Genomic DNA, 18,762 nt, shown 5'->3' with positions numbered 1-18,762 from the left:
ATTGACAAGATCCTCCTGTATAGTTCTGGGCTGATTCCTCACCGTTCTCATGATCACTGAAACTCCACGAGGTGAGATCTTGCATGGAGCCCCAGACCGAGGGAGATTGAGAGTTATTTTGTGTTTCTTCCATTTGCGAACAATTGCACCAACTGTTGTCAGCTTCTCACCAAGCTGCTTGGCGATGGTCTTGTAGCCCACTCCAGCCTTGTGTAGGTCTACAATCTTGTCCCTGACATCCCTGGACAGCTCTTTGGTCTTGGCCATGATAGCGAGTTTGGAATCTGATTGATTGATCTTCTGTGGACAGGTGTCTTTTATACAGGTAACAAACTGAGATTGGGAGCACTCCCTTTAAGAGAGTGCTCTTAATCTCAGCTCGTTACATGCATAAAAGACACCATGGAGCCAGAAATTTTGCTGATTGATAGGGGATCAAATACTTATTTCACTCATTAAAATGCAATTTTTCTGGATTTTTGTTGTTGTTATTCTGTCTCGCGCTGTTCAGATAAACCTATAAAATTATAGACTGATCATTTCTTTGTCAGTGGGCAAAATCAGCAGGGGATCAAATAGTCCCCTCCCCCCCCACTGTAGATACATTTCTGTTTCAAATAAATGCTTTTATTTACATTCTATTCATCAAATAGTTTGAAAAAACAATGATATTGTAGTTTCCACCAAAACGTAATAAATAAATGTTTATTGAGCAGCAAATCACAATTTTAGAATGACTTTGAAGAATTATGTGAAACTGACAACTGGAGAAATGGAATAAATTACGTTTTAAAATATATTAATTCGACATATGACGCCGTTGCATTACAAGCGTCCCACCCTTTCCCGATCCCCCCCCCCCCCTCTCCCACTTCACTTCCAGGCTCCTTTACACTGTCCTATCATCAAAAACGCAATTAACGCCAAAAATAAAAATCTTTAAAATATATTAATTCAATATAATTATTTTCAATTGCAAAAAATATTTCACAACATTACTGTTTTTACTATATTTTTGATGTAAGATTATGGTTACATAAGGGACTTCTTTACCAAAATAAAAATAAATTATAGACCACAAACTTTCAAAACAGCTTTCAAAACTTTCTGACAACATAAAATTTGATTAGTAAGTCTTCACATATTCATGCTATTTTTACTGATGCATTCTCTCTAGCCAGTTGTGGACCGACAGTGCTGTGCCTTTTCCCATGACAATCTATTTTTGTTGTCATTTTCATGTCATCTGTCTACATGAGTAATTCTAAGCCAAAACAAACTGCAAGGACTAGATATTAAATGGGACCTATTATGCAAAAATCACTTTTATAAGGTGTTTGAACAGTTGTGTGGCCGGAGTGTGTGAAAACAACCAGCCTATAATGTTAAAAATCCACCTACTCATTTTTTTATTAAAATCAATAAATCAAAAACAGTCTCCTCAAATGAACTGTTTCAGATTCTCCCTCTGTTCACGTCACCGAGGGGAAAAAGTCCTGCCCATTTGTGACACTCTCTGCCCTAGGAATCAATACCAATGCTTCGTGCACGAACGTCAGCTCCAGACAAAGTAAGTATCACACCTTTGTTTTCCAAATTGCCTTTCTGAAAGAGCTTCTTGGCACTCTGTAAGGGTAACTGCTAAAGCTATCATTGTCTGTTTTCAGTGATGCTGCCTTCAAGTGCTATCAGAATGATCGTGAATAGGAACGTGGTAGTTAAAAGTTGCATATGAAAGCAATGTGAGTCGATCGCTTGAAGTTGTCGAGCTCATAATCAGAAGTGGGACTTATAAATTTTGTGATGGCATGAGACCAGCTATGTTGTTATTTTTATCCAGTGCTCCCCGTCTGTGTAAATCATAAACACAAATTTATTATGCACAGTATAATCAGATGACTGACTTTGAAAACGAGTAGTTTTCTGTAAAGATAACAGGCTTGTACTAATAGTGGAATGTTGATTTGCAAAGGCTAGCATTGCTAATGCCTGAGCTTGAGCTCTTGAAGCTCCGCCCTCTTCTCCGGGAGCACCAGCTCATTTGCATTAAAGCAACATACTCAAAATCAGCGCGTTTGGGCTCATACCCTAAAAGTGGCAAAAACTTCACATATACGCATGCTCTGGGGACATCAGAGACTTATTTTACATCTTCTAAAAAGGGGCATAATAGGTCCCCTTTAAACAAAAAGTCAAAAGTCTGGCTAGGGTCAGCGCCAATAGCTTCGCTGACATACAGCGTCATTGCACTTTGGGCGTCCCGAGTACGAATCCCGGCTCAAAGACCTTTCCTGATCCCGCCCACCCCCTCTCCCACTTCGCTTCCTGTCAGCGCTACACTGTCCTATCGTAATAATGGAAAAAACGCCAAAAACATTCATCTTAAAATAAAAAAAATTGGCTAGGCAATAATATGGTGGGGATTCGACACACCAGCAACCAAAACACAACATACACTGGTGATCATTTCTGCTCTTTTCAGCAGGGAGCTGATCCATATCACAAGCAAACAACATCACAAACCTACTGACGCATTGAATGTAGCCCCTATGTCCTAGCAAGATAGATCAGATAAATCCACAGATAAATCCAGCGTAAATGAAGCCAGGCTATGTTGACTTAGATAAGAACTGGGAGACTGACAGCAAGATAACAATCCATACCTCCCCAAAGCCCATCCAATAGAACCATCCGCTCCCACGTTCAACTCCAATGCTAGCTCCCACTTCCACCAGCGTTCTAGATAGCAGCCTAATACCTTCACACAGTGGTGCCATTCCTCCATCCGCGATAACACGCGTTCTGAGTCGCGGTGCTGAGATGCTGAGGGCTCTGATGGGGATTACGATAAGACTTGGCTGGGAGGTTTGGAAAGGATAGACAAGAAAGAAATGTTTTCTCTAACTTGAACCTGTTGGCTAGCTTGACTTTGAAGGGGCCAAGCCATTAAATCAAAAGCGAATCCATGTCAAAATGCTAAAATGTTTGGAAACGTAGGGAAGAACGTTCTGTCTAGCTTGGATTTGTGGCACGCCACTTAAATATAATCAGACGATGGCCGGGCTTTAGCCGGGGATGAGATGCAAGTGACTGGTACAGTATAATGACGCTATGGTGGCTATAGGGAGATTTAAAGATGATGGACTTGCTGGCATTATCCTCTCACTGTCAGGTCTAAGCAAGAAGAGATGGCTATTTCTGCCACTGCTGCGAGTAATTGCCTTTTTCTGACAGACACTTAAACAAGCAGGTCTCAACGCTCTTATTTGGTTTGTTCTTAACACATGAAAAGTTTTTTTAACAAAGAGCAAATGGATTGAAAAGGATGGGCTTTCAAAACTTTTAATAATGTTGCTTGGGGGCAGTGCAAGCATGAATAAAACTAATTAATGGTTCAAAATCTGCTTGATTTCTTGTTTGCCCTGTGGTTGCTGCGACATTCAGAAATTTGTTTTGCAAGCAGCAGGGGCAGCGAACAGGGCATGAATGGAATGTGCGTGTTCAAGGGGGTTTATGGGTAATGATTTAGAGAAATGAGAACGCTCATGTCCCCCATTGCAATGATGATCTAATCATTACCTCTGAAAAGTATTGCATTTCCGATTTAGGCATGTGAATAAATAGCCCCATTACCGTTCACTTGTGCTCACAGCAAACGACGCGTGCAAAAAGATCAATGAGTTGAAAGGGCTGGAGTGCATGACATGTGACTATTGTGAGCACTGCATTAGGACAGAGTTCATAGGGGGAAAAAAAAGTTTGATGCAGTTAAACTAGATTTGCATTTCCTGGAGGAAATGCCATTGCTTGCAGGGAAGCAAAGAATTGCGTTATAGTTTTAGGTAACTCAGGCTTGAGGCTTCAATTCTGTGTAAATTAAATGCTGCTTTAGATTCTATTGTCATGACACTCAGTGGACTGAAAATCAACACATGGCAAACTAAGTTTAAAAAGATTTTCAAAAAAAACTACAATTGCAATTCACTATGCAAACGGATGTGCAAGAGAAGACCAACAAGAATTCATTACCTAAATACAACATCAAGCCCAAAGTAGAAAATGTAACATCAGGGTTGTGTGCCAGTTTAAAACAAGGAGTTACATATATGTAATGGATGGATGTGATGGATACTGTAGAACAATACAGATAGATAGAATGACAGAACAATATAACAACAAACCGATAGATAGATAGATAGATAGATAGATAGATAGATAGATAGATAGATAGATAGATAGATAGATAGATAGATAGATAGATAGATAGATAGATAGATAGATAGATAGATAGATAGATAGATAGATAGATAGATAGATAGATCATATTTATTATTCTTATAATATTGTTCTCTACATTGACTATAACAACAGCTTTTATATGCTTGGTAGCACATAAAAACTCTCTGCAGCTTTTACACTAGGAGCACAATGAGGTAATTCATGTGTACCTGGAAAAGGCTGCAATGCAGCTAAAGCTAATGTAGACCTGCAGCTGTGAGTGAAACTGGGGGAGTAGCACAGTGCTGCAGCCTTAATTCTTTTGGCCTTTGCTGTATTCTCTCCTCTTCAACATCACATTGCCTCTCTCTCCCCTGCCCCCTACTGGCCTTCTGCTCTCATTATACCCTCGCCAGGCCCTAGAGGGAGGATACGTTGCCATAACTCCGTGGATCAGGATTGTGTTTTGGTTTCTTTGTTGTGGCTCCCTCCCACCAATCACTGGCTTAAAGCCCCATGGACGCTGCCATTTAACACAGACAGCGAGTGATGTGTGGCACATGGCGGCGTGAGGCGTGGAGGGGGAATGCGATGGTGTTGACACAGACGGTGCATGTCAGCGCTGCCCCCTTAGCACCGCCTGTGATGTCTAATTGATTTCCTCAGTCTTTGAGCGGATGCATTTACAGACCTCACTCAAAGAAACTGGCTCAGTGTGCTCTAACACGGAGGCAAGGGAGAGGGCGGCTGAAGGCTTTATTACTTACATAATACTGCAAGGCATGTCTAAAGAAATGCTGTCTAGTGTCAGTGGTCACTAGAATGTCTATAGACTCGAGCTAAAAACATGCTGGATAAAGAACCTGAACCTCAAAAGGAGAAAAAACATTTCCATTCAGAGACTTTGAATGACTCTTGAGCAAGGATATTCACCTCACGGTGTCACTTCTAGTGAAGTCATTAAGTCAAGTGCATCAAGTTGTCTGACAGAACATACATTTAATTTTTCCCCTGAGGTCAAGTTATAATGTTAACAAAGTGTTTTAGAGCAAAACAGTCATTTTCCCATGAATATTTTCCGCTCTTTCCTCAACCCTAATTAAATGGTCAATCGCGTCCATCTTTAAGAAAAGCCCGTTTGAATTTGAAATGAGCAGTGTTGCAGGGGTTTTTCAAATTTTCCTAATGCTAAGGACCACTACTGTCCCGTTTGAACAATACACTTTTCAAAATATAACAGGTGTATATTTTCATTTATGAAGTGTAATTTATGTAAGCGTAATATATATATATATATATATATATATATATATATACAGTATATATATTTATATACATACATACATACATACATATGTACACGCACACCCATATACATATTTTTTTATTTTTTATTAATTTCACAATTCTGAGTGTTTTCTTACAAATTTGTCAAAAACATTCCAAGATGTAAACTCAGAATTCTGAAAGAAAAAAAAAAAAAAAAAAAAAAATCGCAGTCAATTTGGAATCATAAGAAAGAAAGTTAGAAGAATTCTGAGTTTCTCTCTCCCACTGCTTTTTTTTTTTAATTTGTTCAGAATTCTTAGAGATATAAACTTTTATTAATGAGAAAAGTCTGAATTATGAGATAAAAAGTCACTATTACCTTTTTTATTGTTCTGTACTGTGGCAGAAACCGGCTTTCATACTAATTTCTTCTGGAAAAAAAATTCTAAGACAGCTTTTAGACTCTGTAAACAGTACAAACAAGTCAGTTGCTGCCATCAGATTTGGTGATGTTTGTGAGTGGGGTTTTGGATAAAGGATATGTAGTTGTGAGGACAAGTGTGGTCTAATCAGGCGGGAATTAGCCAAATGGTTAAAATCACTCACAGCACCTTTAAAACCTTTTCCATTTGCTCTAGAATCTATGGGAATGAGGGAGTAACACTGCCAGCGGTCTTAGTCACCTTTCTCCCCTCTGTCTGCAGACTTTGTATGGCTCAGCATTCTAATCAGACCCTGAGGGCACAGCAAAAAAATTAAAATAAATTGCTGAGCAGCTCTGCAGGTCTAGCACTTGCTTTCCTCACCCCAACTCAGAAATTAGCCACCTCTGTGCTTCTGCTAACCTGAGAACATAAGCTACAAATATAAATGTCACTCTGTATAACAATGCACCAAGACATTCTACATCTACACCTTAGCCTTTTTGTCCCATACTGTCTCATTTATCAAAAGCAGACTATGTACAATATATCGATGTGAAGACCATTTATTGCTCTTGTCAGGGCCGGTCGCTAATGATAAATGTCAATTGCTTTGTGTGTATCTCGGAGGATATTTGCGATGATCACCCTCCCTTCAGTTCTGGTTCATGTAAGACTGATTCGGTGCAGCCTCCCTGTTCCCAGAAGTGATCAATCTTGGGGCCACCAAAATTGTTAGCGTGTTACATGATTTATAGCATTTTATGCCTTATTTATTGCATGATTAACTCGCATTCTGGAAACACCTTGTGAGGAGACTGCAGTGGGAGGGAAAAAAATTACTGATTTGTGACAGAAAAATTCCCATAACATTTCATATCTCAGCATTACTGTATGTCACTCAACCCCAGATGATTATGGTATCTAATAAACAGAGGCAGCAAGAACCAACATGAGATTATATGCCAAGCTTCTGGTGCAAAGATCTCCTGTAACTTCAAGCAAATTGATGAATTGCTTGACAAGACGAATGCAATAATGACACAGAATTTAGAATGTTGAATCACTCAAATGTTGCCATATAGATTAAAGGTTTCAATTGCAATGGCCTTTCTTTGAAAGTCAAGAAAACCAAAAGGTAACTAGTCTTCCTGGAAATGTCGTGGCCTCTGAGGAACAGTCAAGAAAGTTCGAGATCAGGGCAGTCATGCTGGTTACGGCGATAATGCAAATATCAAAACGTCTGATCATCATACCAGACTGGCTCTGGCATATTATTTGCAAGTTTTGTAGATTTGAATTCTGGTGGAATGAAATTCACCAAACAAAGCAGCCCGAAGAGTTCTGCATTTACATTCATGGGGAGATGGGGCCATAGGCTTTAATTAAAATAGATTGTTAAACACATCCTGTCGCTTTTACCAGCGAGTGGGAACCATGCACCAACACATCCTCATTCTTGGGACCCATTCACTGATTCCCCTCTCGGTTTGACAGCTGACAGACTCTGTTCAGAATGGAGGTGGAAAGTGAGGGCTGATCAGTTGAATCAATAGGAGAAACGCTGAGCATGTGTGTGAATTATAGTATCAAGCTTGTCGCTGTCAATCCAATATAATGACATACAGCAGACAGAGCAGCACACCTGTGTGGGTGGAGGTTGAGCTGACACTGATCTCATTATTTTATTTTTCTAGTTATGAAATCAACTGGAAGATGTAGGTCTGATTTACAAACTGATGTTGCACCAAAATACATATTTTAAAAAACATTTTAACTTGCCACAGGTTTTTTATATCTAGTTAGTCAGAAAACCATCTGTCCTAATTTTTTATATAAATTAGCGAAACGATTAATCACATACAAAATAAAAGTTTTTGTTTGCATAATATATACAGTATATATTTTGAAAATATTTACATGTATTTATAATTATAAATAAATATATTTAATATTTAAACATTAATATATTTAATATATAAACATAACATTCTGAATTATATACATGCATGTTTATGTATTTATATATACGTAATAAACATACACAGCACATATACATGTATTATGTAAACAAAAACCTTTATTTTGAATACGATAAATCGCGATTAATCATTTGACAGCACTAAAATAAATTGAGCGCAAATTTATTTTTTGTCCACCCACTTGTCATTGTAAATTCCTCCTGCTCAACTCCATTACAAATTAATCTGATCTTAATGCAAAAAGTTTTACATTAATTATTTAGCGCAATGTCGCTGTAACGGATTGTGGCTGTAGATAAGCGCACGACGCAGGAGATATCCAAATCAAAAGTCTTTAATTAAAACTTAAACTCAATAGACAGGAGAATAACCAGGAGAACTAACAACCACAAACACATCAACTCAAGATAATACAGGACAAAGGAACTCAGCAGAACATAGGGCTTAAATAATAGGAAACCAAGAGATAATTAACCAGACACAGGTGGAACAGAATGGACTAATCAGGGAACACGGGAAAATGACCAAATATGGAAAACCAGGAACAAAGACAGGGGTAAAACAAATCCAAAACACTGACAGCGGCAAACTGCATGACTGAAAATCATGAAACGGCATGAAGGAAATTATGACACTAAAAATGAAAATCTAGAAATATAAGAACCACTTTGCCAGTTAAAACTTTGCATTATTATTTTGTGGGTTTCTATTATATAAGTCAAGTCAAGTTCAAGTTGAGCTTTTTTGTCATTCTGCTACATGTGGGGACATACAGTGGAACGAAATGTCGTGCCTCACAGGACGACAGTGCTACATAAATACAGACATACAACAATGAAGAAAAAACACTATAAACCTATACACAACTAACCTACTGACAGATTTTAACTATAAGTATACTATATATAAATATTTACCCTATACAAATAAAAAATAAAAAATAAAAGATATAAAATACAAACTATACGAATGCTTCACATAAATACTGTACATGTGCAAAGAGAAACATTGTGAGTCAAGCAGCTGAACAGTGCAGGATGATTTATAGTGCATGAGCATGTTAACATACATATATTGCTGAGTCTTTTGTAGGATTGTGTACACAGTAGTGTGTGAAAAGTGTCTACTACACATAGAGGAGAGTCACACTCACCTGTGTGTAGCACACTTCGAATTGCACAAAAAAAAAGTTTCATAGAGTTTTGGGGTGGGGGGTGGTCCATGTTTCTGGAGGTAGAGGTTTGCATGTGGTTTCAGAGGGGGGCGGGGTGATTTGAGTTCACAGCCTGGGGGAAAAAGCTGTTGAGCAGTCTGGCGGAGCGGGCTCTGATGCTCCGGTACCGTCTTCCTGATGGTAGGAGCTGGAAGAGACTGTGGGAGGGATGGGTGGAGTCCTTCGCGATGCTGTTGGTTTTGCTGGAGCATCGTGTAAGGAAAATGTCCAGGATGGAGGGGAGAGGGGCACCGATGATCTTTGCAGCTGTGTTCACTGTCCGCTGGAGGGTCTTGTTATAAAAGTTTATACAACAGTTCTTTCTGGTCCTTGAATCTTAATGTGTCAGAATGCGGCACTTGGTGAAAACCTCGTCAGTTACGTCTTAAGTGAACATAATCAGTTGGGAATGAAAATAAATGTGTTAAATAATCGTGATTACAATATTGACCAAAATAATCTGATCTTTGCCATAATCAAGCAACCCTACTCAACGTTTCTTCATTACTTGTTCTAAAGTGACATTTTCTAATTAGTTGAACTCAGCTGTTAAACTGTCAAGTTGAGATTTGAATCCGTGGTGGAAGGAATTAGTTCTGTACAAAAGAGGGTTTGTGGGGTTGTTGTTTCTTCTGTATTTACACAGTCGTGCCGTCGAACTGTTGTATAAATGCAATATCACACTTGTTGGAGTGCGATATGGCTGTATATCGGCACGCTGTTGTGATTACCTGTGGAAACAATTTTTTTAATATATATTTTTACTATGTCACACCATAGGACACAGTGCAATTTTTATTAGTCAACTACCCATGCGCACATTATATCACAGAAAATGTAACTAATAAAATTCTATGAATCAAGCTGAAACCTCAACAAATGTGATTAGGATGGCAAACACTGTTGCCTCACATAACAGCAAACCTGAGCTGTGTCTTTGGGCCCTAGTGTTTTAGTCCTGCCGCTTTAATGTTTATCTTCAGACAGCATCAAGGTAAGCCTGGAATTGATTTCATTTCCTCTGAGACATTAGATTATTGGACAAAAGGTGAAGTACAGTGGGATTACATAACCTAGTTGGAAAATCAATAGGCTCAGAAACATTTGAAATGAATTCGTTTAAAGTAATATCATGCTTGTATAATCAGTGACCTTGGTATTTCACTTTTTCCCCATATTAATTAAGCCCAGACCCAGTGAGGTTAATTGACTTTAGACTAACATGACTATCATAATATTTTCATTTAATAAGATGCTGTCTGGAGACAAGCCTCACTGGCAGATATTAGCATCGTGTAATGCGTTATATCGTGAAAGGAACCTTGTTAAAGTTTGTTGTGGCTAGATAACAGACCGCAATACACAATACAGCTAATGCCATCTTTCACATTAACAATCACATGCTCTACTCAGAAAAACTGTTGATCTGATTTTAACACCGGTGCAGTTTACAAATCGACATCTGCCCTGCAACACAGACCATCTGCATCAGAATATAAACAATTCAATTTCTTGGACTAATGTGACCATCCACCAGGGAAAGTGTAATTTAATAACATTATGGTTAAAAGATATTGGACAAAAGGGGTATTTTGGGAAAATGGTTGTTTGGCCTGTTGATTCAGAGTATGGGGATGACTGTGCACCTTTCCAATACTACAGTAAACAGGCTTGCCAAATGGATTACTTCTGCTCCTGAATCAAGCTTTAAAACAGAAACTGCTTTCAAGTAGTCCTAAAAAAACTGTGTAATTACTTTAGACCAAAACAACTCATGAACTGTATGCAAAAGACTTGTCGTCCTGCTACTGGAGCATCAACCAACAGCTTCCAGAAGATACAGGACATTTAACCACAAGTAAAACTATAGCCTAATTAAGCTTTAAAAATAAATAAATTAATTAATGAAAATAAAGTATCGGATAATAAAGCCTTCAAGCTAACATTTAAGTTGAATTAAAATCTCCATACATTGTGGTACATGCATTGATCAGCATAAATGTGCAAATTCAGTTTAATGGATTTGTTTCTGGCAGATTTATTAATAAAAAAAATACCTTGTCTTTTAATATTCCTTGTGTTTTGTGTTGCTTCTCTGCATAGACATTTCATAAGCTCTAATTTACGGAGATGGGTCCCCCGGGACAAATGTCACACCGCCTGAAATGTGTGGCTGAAGGAGAAATTGTGTGTGAGACATTCAGTACCCCACGGGCTGCAAGAATAACAGCGAGGCTAACCGAAACAGTCATAACACATCCTGAAGTATGCAGTGGCTGAAAATAAAATTACCAAAGCGTGCAAGCATGCACATATTGCTCATCCTATCAGCTCTAAAACGCTTTCCAGAGAATCAAGCCTGAAGGGATTTCATACCTGCTGCGATTGCCCATTACATTCCACCCAGCTCCCCTTCCACCCACCATCACAGCAGGTGCAGATTCATCACTTGTATGGAAACCAATGAGGGACTGTGCTTTGGAGGACAGGTTGTATTTCAAACTTTCACAATGGATTTGCCCACAAGCAACACAAGAGTTAAAATGTCTCCAAACAAGCCTGAAGATGTGATATCATTTCTGAAATAGTCCTGATTATATGCATTAACAGGATAAGCCGACTGGCCGACCCCTGTCGAAATCTTTTAATGAGCTAGGGATGATGAGACAATTAAAATAATTCAGTATTTTACTATAACACTGAGAAAGGAATCTGCACAGCCATTGAGCAACACACCAATTAAATCATATGCTCTGGCAGTTTTCTGTGCACTAGATGCGTTACTAAAAGAAATTAATTTGTTTGTTCAGCAAAAATGCATTAAATTGATCAAATATGACAGTAAAGACATTTACATTCAACTAAAAAAATGGTGCTATAGCACTAAAAGTGGTTCTTTGGCTCGTAATCATAGGGGAACCACTTTTGGTGCTGTACAGCACCAAATCTTGGTGCTTCAGTGGTTCTTCACCAGTTCTTTGGCATGACTGAGGGGCTATATAGCACCGCTACCATATACAGAACCTGTTAAGCTCCATTATGGTTCTTCAGCGGTTCTTCAGTGGTTCTTTGGGAGATTAAGGTGCTGTATAGCACCACTGCGATACAAAGAACCTGTTAAGCCCCTTTAAAGGTTCTTTACGAGCCAAAGAACCACTGTCGGTGCTGTTTAGCACCATTTTTGTTGAAGAAATACAATGCAATATGGCACCTCTTATGGTTCTACATAGCCCCATTTGACAAAGGTGCTGTATAGCACCTTTAAAGATATGGTTCTATATAGCACCAAAAGTGGTTCCCCTATGATTACGAGCCAAGAACCGCTATATAGTGAAGTGAGTGAAGTGACATTCAGCCAAATATGGTGACCCATACTCGGAATTCGTGCTCTGCATTTAACCCATCCAACCTGCACACACAGCAGTGAACACACACACACCGTGAACACACACCCGGAGCAGTGGGCAGCCATTTTATGCTGCGGCGCCCGGGGAGCAGTTGGGGGTTCGGTGCCTTGCTCAAGGGCACCTCAGTCGTGGTATTGAGGGTGGAGAGAGCGCTGGACATTCACTCCCCCCACCTACAATTCCTGCCGGCCGGAGACTCGAACCCGCAACCTTTGGATTACAAGTCCGACTCTCTAACCATTAGGCCACGACTTCCCCATATAGGACCATTTTTTTTGTTGTTGCTAAATATTTATATTTCAAATGAATACTGTTTTTTTCATCAAAGGATTCATGGTTTCCAAAAAAATATTAAGCAGTATAACACTGATAATTAGAAGAATGTTTCTTGAGCACCAAACCAGCGTATAGGAATGATTTCTGAAGACTCGTGTGACACTGAAGACTGGAGTAATGATGCTAAAAAAATCAGCTTTGACATCACAGGAATAAATTATATTTTAACATATACTATAAATAAAAAATTATAATATTTGTAATAATATTTCATAATTTTACTCTTCTTTTAATCAAATAAATGCAGCCTCGGTGAGCATAAGACATCTTTCATCTCTCATTTTTAAAAATCTTTCTGACCTAAAATCTTTGAACAGTAATGTATAGCCTATATAAAATGTATGACCACAGTACTTTTTTGTAAAGCACTTTCTTGCAGGTAAAACACTTTATCCCTTGGTGAAAGAGTCAATAGTCATCATGTTGAGAGCATCAGCATCAGTGATGTTAATGCTGACCCTCAGAGCTAGTGGCTTTGCTAAATCAGATAAAAACAAGAGATCCGTCTCCTATGTGTTGGCATATCATGCACATTCAGCAGCAGGGATAGAGCTCTGATATATCCTCAAATTACGAACTGACTAATTGAAATATTCTTTCAGCTAGTAATGTAAGTGCAGCACTATCAACACATTAGAATATTTAAAAAATACAGTCATCTCTCAGAATAAGAATATAAAATGTAAATAAAATCCACAGAATCCTACTGGACCTGATGCAATGATGTAATGCTAAAATTTTTTAAATGACACACTCTTAATGCATAAAAAGATTCGGTGCAATCAGACAAAGGCAAGTGCCATCTGACAAACTCAGCAAGCATCTGATAGCCATTGAAGAAGCAGTTTTCACAAGAATGTTTTATCAATGTGAAGCCCTTCACAGAATCACTCTGAGATAAAGTGGCTCGCCATGTGTCGCAGTGCCCCGGGCCTGCCTGAATGGGTGCCTCAAACAGATTGTGACTGGCAGAAATCAGTCGGGAACGTAATTCCGGCACCGCTTCTCCTGAGGCGCAAAAAAAAAACCCAGACAACATGCCGATTTTGAATTCCACAGAGGTTCACGGAAGAAAACAGCTGCTTTGACCAGGGATTTAAATTCAAATGTACTCTTTCTTGCCACCACTCTGAATCTAAAACACAGCTGGCGAAGAAATTCAGGATGAGGAGCATAGGAATGGCACGTGACAAAAGACTAAAGAAAAGAGAAGGATCAGACAGAACCTAACAAGGGCCAGAGTGAATAAACAAAAGACTTGTATTGTTTGTCACCATTTCTAGGCAAGGAGCACAAGCTCAGTGCAGAAGATGCCTGTCATAAATTATTCACATTTCAAAATCTTCATGGATGCAACACCACAGGAACATTGTGGAGGAACAAACAGATGAAAAGCATTTGTCAAATGGCCAGAAATTGCTGAAGCCGAAGCCCGTTATCTATAGCACACTAAAAGCAATTATAACAGAAAGAGACTAGCTTTTGAATGCAAAGTAGGCCCAGAGCTTAATAAGTCCACTTAATGCAACCCATATGCATGTTTCTGAATATACATGGAAAGCATCAGGATGTTCTTCGGTTAACACAGTCTTTGAGCTGACCAAATGAAGTAATGTTAAAAGCACTGAACAGGAATAATGGTTCTGATCTCAAATGTTCTTTAGCATTTCCAGCTCAGTAGGCATGGTTAAAGCATACAAAAAAATAGAGCCATTTTTGCAAGTCTCAGTGGAAATATCTATTTAACTGATGGAGCTGTCACAACTGCCACATGAAGTGTATCAAAATGTCACATATTCCACAGCACATACTTTATTATAGAACGCCCAAGCCTCACTGCATTCAATCTGATATTGAGTGTTCAACAGATTAATTGTTTCAAAGAGAAAAAAAGTATTGTTTGCAAAAATTAAATAAGCCCAGCAAAAAGCAAAAGCAATCAACCCTTACTGATAAGCAATGCTCGCTTAATAACAGAAGAACTGCAGCAAGGCCAATCTGGAAATAATGTAAATGTAAGAACATAACTGTTGTTTTAGATCTGAGGCCGCCACATTCTTAAAGTCAAATCAGTCGTGCTGATTCAGAAAAACAAAGTTTCTTCAATAAATAAACAAGTTCATACTGAGTAACTTACATTTTGGATGCAGCATTGCTAGTTACTTTGTCTGTTTTTGATCGCCAAAGTTCCGAACAAATCCACAGAAGAAAAGCTGCATGTCTTTGAGCAACACAGCTGTTTTTTTTCCTGAATGAATCAACAAATCGATTGCGTGAATGATTCAATGACTCATGAAGTAAGTCATTTGTTTCATTCCTTAATGAATCAGCAGTTTTGAACAATTCGGTTGAGTGAATGATTCAGACACTTACTTTCTTTATTTGTGAACGAAGCAGCGTTTCTGAAAAGTTTGAACAATATGATTCACTAATAAAGACAGTCAATTGCTGCCACCTACTGCTTTTATGTAACGATGTCACTTAAATAATAGCCTACATGCCAAAGTTTTTACTTAAGAGGAGAATACTCTGAAAAGCTAAAATATAAGATAGTTTCCATTTGTTTTTGGTCCTTACATAATTTCCAAACTTCCATTTCGTGTTTGTTTGACAACTTTATTATTATTCTAAAATATGACATATGCCTAAAATGAACCTATATGAAATTACATTAAAAGTGAACATATATGTCTATATTTTCTTAATATCAAATTTAAACACTCAGGTGATAAATGCTGTACCAAAATGCTGTTCCACTTCTAAAATGTTGTAGAAATGTATTTTGACTCCTTATGTCAGTTAATGATAGCCTCTGATCTTTTCAGAGTGCCACGACTAACAGAATTAGCAATAAAGGCAAATTTTTGGAACAGACTGACATTGGATGAAAGCCTTCCTATCATTCCGTATATGGGCTGATCTCCAGATCTCTGCTCTATTTCCACATCACGATGTAATTTGCTTTTTTACACTTCAAACAACGGTACAATTCATACAGGCCTCTGGCAGCCCATCTGTTTCACAGTAATGGCTATGAACACCTGACATTTAATAAGATGAAATCTGACCGCAAACAACGCAGGTCTGCTGAATATCAAAGCACAGAAATGATTTCAGCTACCTTATTTTAAAAAAATTCAAGCTTTTGTTATTTATCTTCTTGTTTTAAATTGGCATATCGTCTCTTTTATTTCATGGTATTGGCCTCAAAATAACATTCAATATTTAACTTTTGTAATACTATTGATGAAAACTCTTAAGATAACTAAATAAGTACAATTGTAAGTATTCACAAAGATTTGTGTCTATTTGTCTGTTGTTAATTATTACAGTGTTTCAGAATAAATAATAACTTCACATTAATAAACTTTACACAGTCTACAGTTTATCTATTGAGACATTTATTTCATGACTTAATGTATTACATTATCATTTGCAGATAGGTCCATACGGTTCAATAAGATTTGTTGTTGTTGTTTCAGTTCTTAGTTCCCCCGCTGCCTTGCATGAATCTCAAACGCATTCATTAAAATTAAATACAAGCGGTCCAAAAAATGTTTTTCTCTCCAAACACCCTCCACTATAAATTGCTCTTATTTTTGATTCTGTGTTAGATCTATTTGTTTTTCTACTGAACCTTTTATTCTGAAAAGTCTTAAGAATTCACACGAGAGCTCTTGAAATCCACTGAGGTCTAGAAGAGTTAAGATGCAAAGAAAGCTCAAGTGAGTCTTTATCTCAGTGTTTCACACACCAGCCCAAATGTTGAGTCATTGTCAGATTCCCTATACATACTCTCTCTGACTGACTGTTTAGTAATAGTTTATTATTATAGGAAATACTGCACTGTATAGCATGCTACCGTTCCAAAAGTTTATTGTACAATAATTGCAACAAAAATAATGTTTGAAATTAATACTTTTAATTCAACAAGCATGCGTTATATTGAACTAAACTGATAGTAAAGACATTCAGTTTTATTTAGATAAATACGGTTCTTTGTATTCATCAAAGAATCCTAAAAAGGTTTCCACAAAAATATTAGCAGCACAACTGATTTTAACATCGATAATGATAAGAAATGTTTCTTGAGCAGCAAATCGCATAATTAGAATGATTTATGAAGGATCACGTGACACAAAGCCTGGAGAAATGGTGCTGAAAATTCAGCTTTGCCACAGGAATAAATTACATTTTTAAATATATTACAGTACAAAAAGAGATATTTCAAATTGTAATAATATTGTACATAATTACTGTTTTTACTGTATTTTTGATCAAATAAATGCAGCCTTGGTGAGCATGAGACTTCTTTAAAAAACATTTTAACAATTTACCAAAAAACTTTTAAAGGGTAGTGTGAGTGTAAAAACATCAAAAGACTTGTATAACATGCCTGGGAATTGTTTTCTGAGTCATTTTTCACAATGGTTTGCATCACTGATTCTATTAAGCAGTAAAGAATACTGTATATCTTAAACGTTCAAGCCAAGAGTCAGTCCAGTGGGTGCAACTCAAACCACACTGATCAATACCTCAGCCTTTGAAACCATTTAATCACGATGCCTCAGCCTGCATTCACTCCGCTCAACTTTGATTGGTCAATAAGCAATTAAAGATGCGATTCTGCAAAAAGTCTGTATTATAATGGAATAAATTAGCCCCTTCACAGATTACAGCATATGCAATCACATTTCCAGGCAGTTAAAAGCATCTAGCCTAAAAGCCATCATCTCTTATTTTCATCTTAAAAGTGAGATCATGCCTTTCATCGTGTTATCAGATTGTTTTTTGTATTTTTTTTGTAGACTGTTTACATTCTGGTCGGGATCAATTTATATAGCCATCTCTCTCAAGATGCATATCTTGATTGTTATTCTACTCTTACCTCATACAGACCTCTCACCTAGACCAAACTAGTCTGGAGATGTATAAGGAAAAAAATATATGACAGCATTATAATTAGTCCTCAGTTTAAACAAGAAACATCATTGACTGTAAAAGAGTGGGGCAGTATGAGCTGTCAGCCTATCAGCCAATCAACACTTCCGTATTGGTCCCTCCGACATTCTTTGAAATCCCATTGCCCCTGCATGCAAACAGGCCATATGCTGTCGCATCACACACACACACACACACACACACACACACACACATATACACAACCTATCAAAATGCATTTGATTAATCCCTCCCCTCTAGCAAGCAACACATACATAATTCATCTGTGCAATGACAAATGAAGCAATCAATTCTTGGAGCACGTTCAAAGAGAAACATTGGAAATTCTATCCAAATTAATTTTCTACCTATCACAATCTGCCCAACGATATTCAATATGCTAAAACTTCTCCAGATGATCTTTCACAATGGAACGGAGGCCTCAACGGTGTGTAGCAAATAAACAAAAAGAGACGCCAAATTACAGCAAAAGTGGGCACTGGCACAAAATATTGATCACAGACAATCACGATATTACACAGAGGCTGCATGTAAAATAAAACTGTAAAACGAAAAACATTTATTCACGATGTTAGCTGAACAGAAAAAACTGAACAGAAAAAAAGCCTTAACATATTTATCGTGATATTCTAAAAACTTATAGACAGAGAATCAAGTAAACCTAAGTTGATTCAGTCCAGATTTTTGTTTTCTTGAAATATTACTAGCAATATACAATTTATTTAGTTACACTTTACAGTAAGGTTTCATTTGTTGAAATTAGTTAACATAAACTATCAATAAAAACTATGTTTAAAGTATTTAATCATAGTTCATATTAATTTCATCATTTATTAATACATTATTTAAATCAAAAGTTGTATCTAACATTAGTTAATGCATTTTATAGCTAACATAAAGGAACAATACAAAGTTATATTTTTATTAAATATCATAAAATGTAATATTGTAAC

This window comes from Barbus barbus (assembly GCF_936440315.1).
Source record: "Barbus barbus genome assembly, chromosome: 37".
Lineage (NCBI taxonomy): Eukaryota > Metazoa > Chordata > Actinopteri > Cypriniformes > Cyprinidae > Barbus > Barbus barbus.
This window is presented reverse-complemented; position numbering follows the sequence as displayed.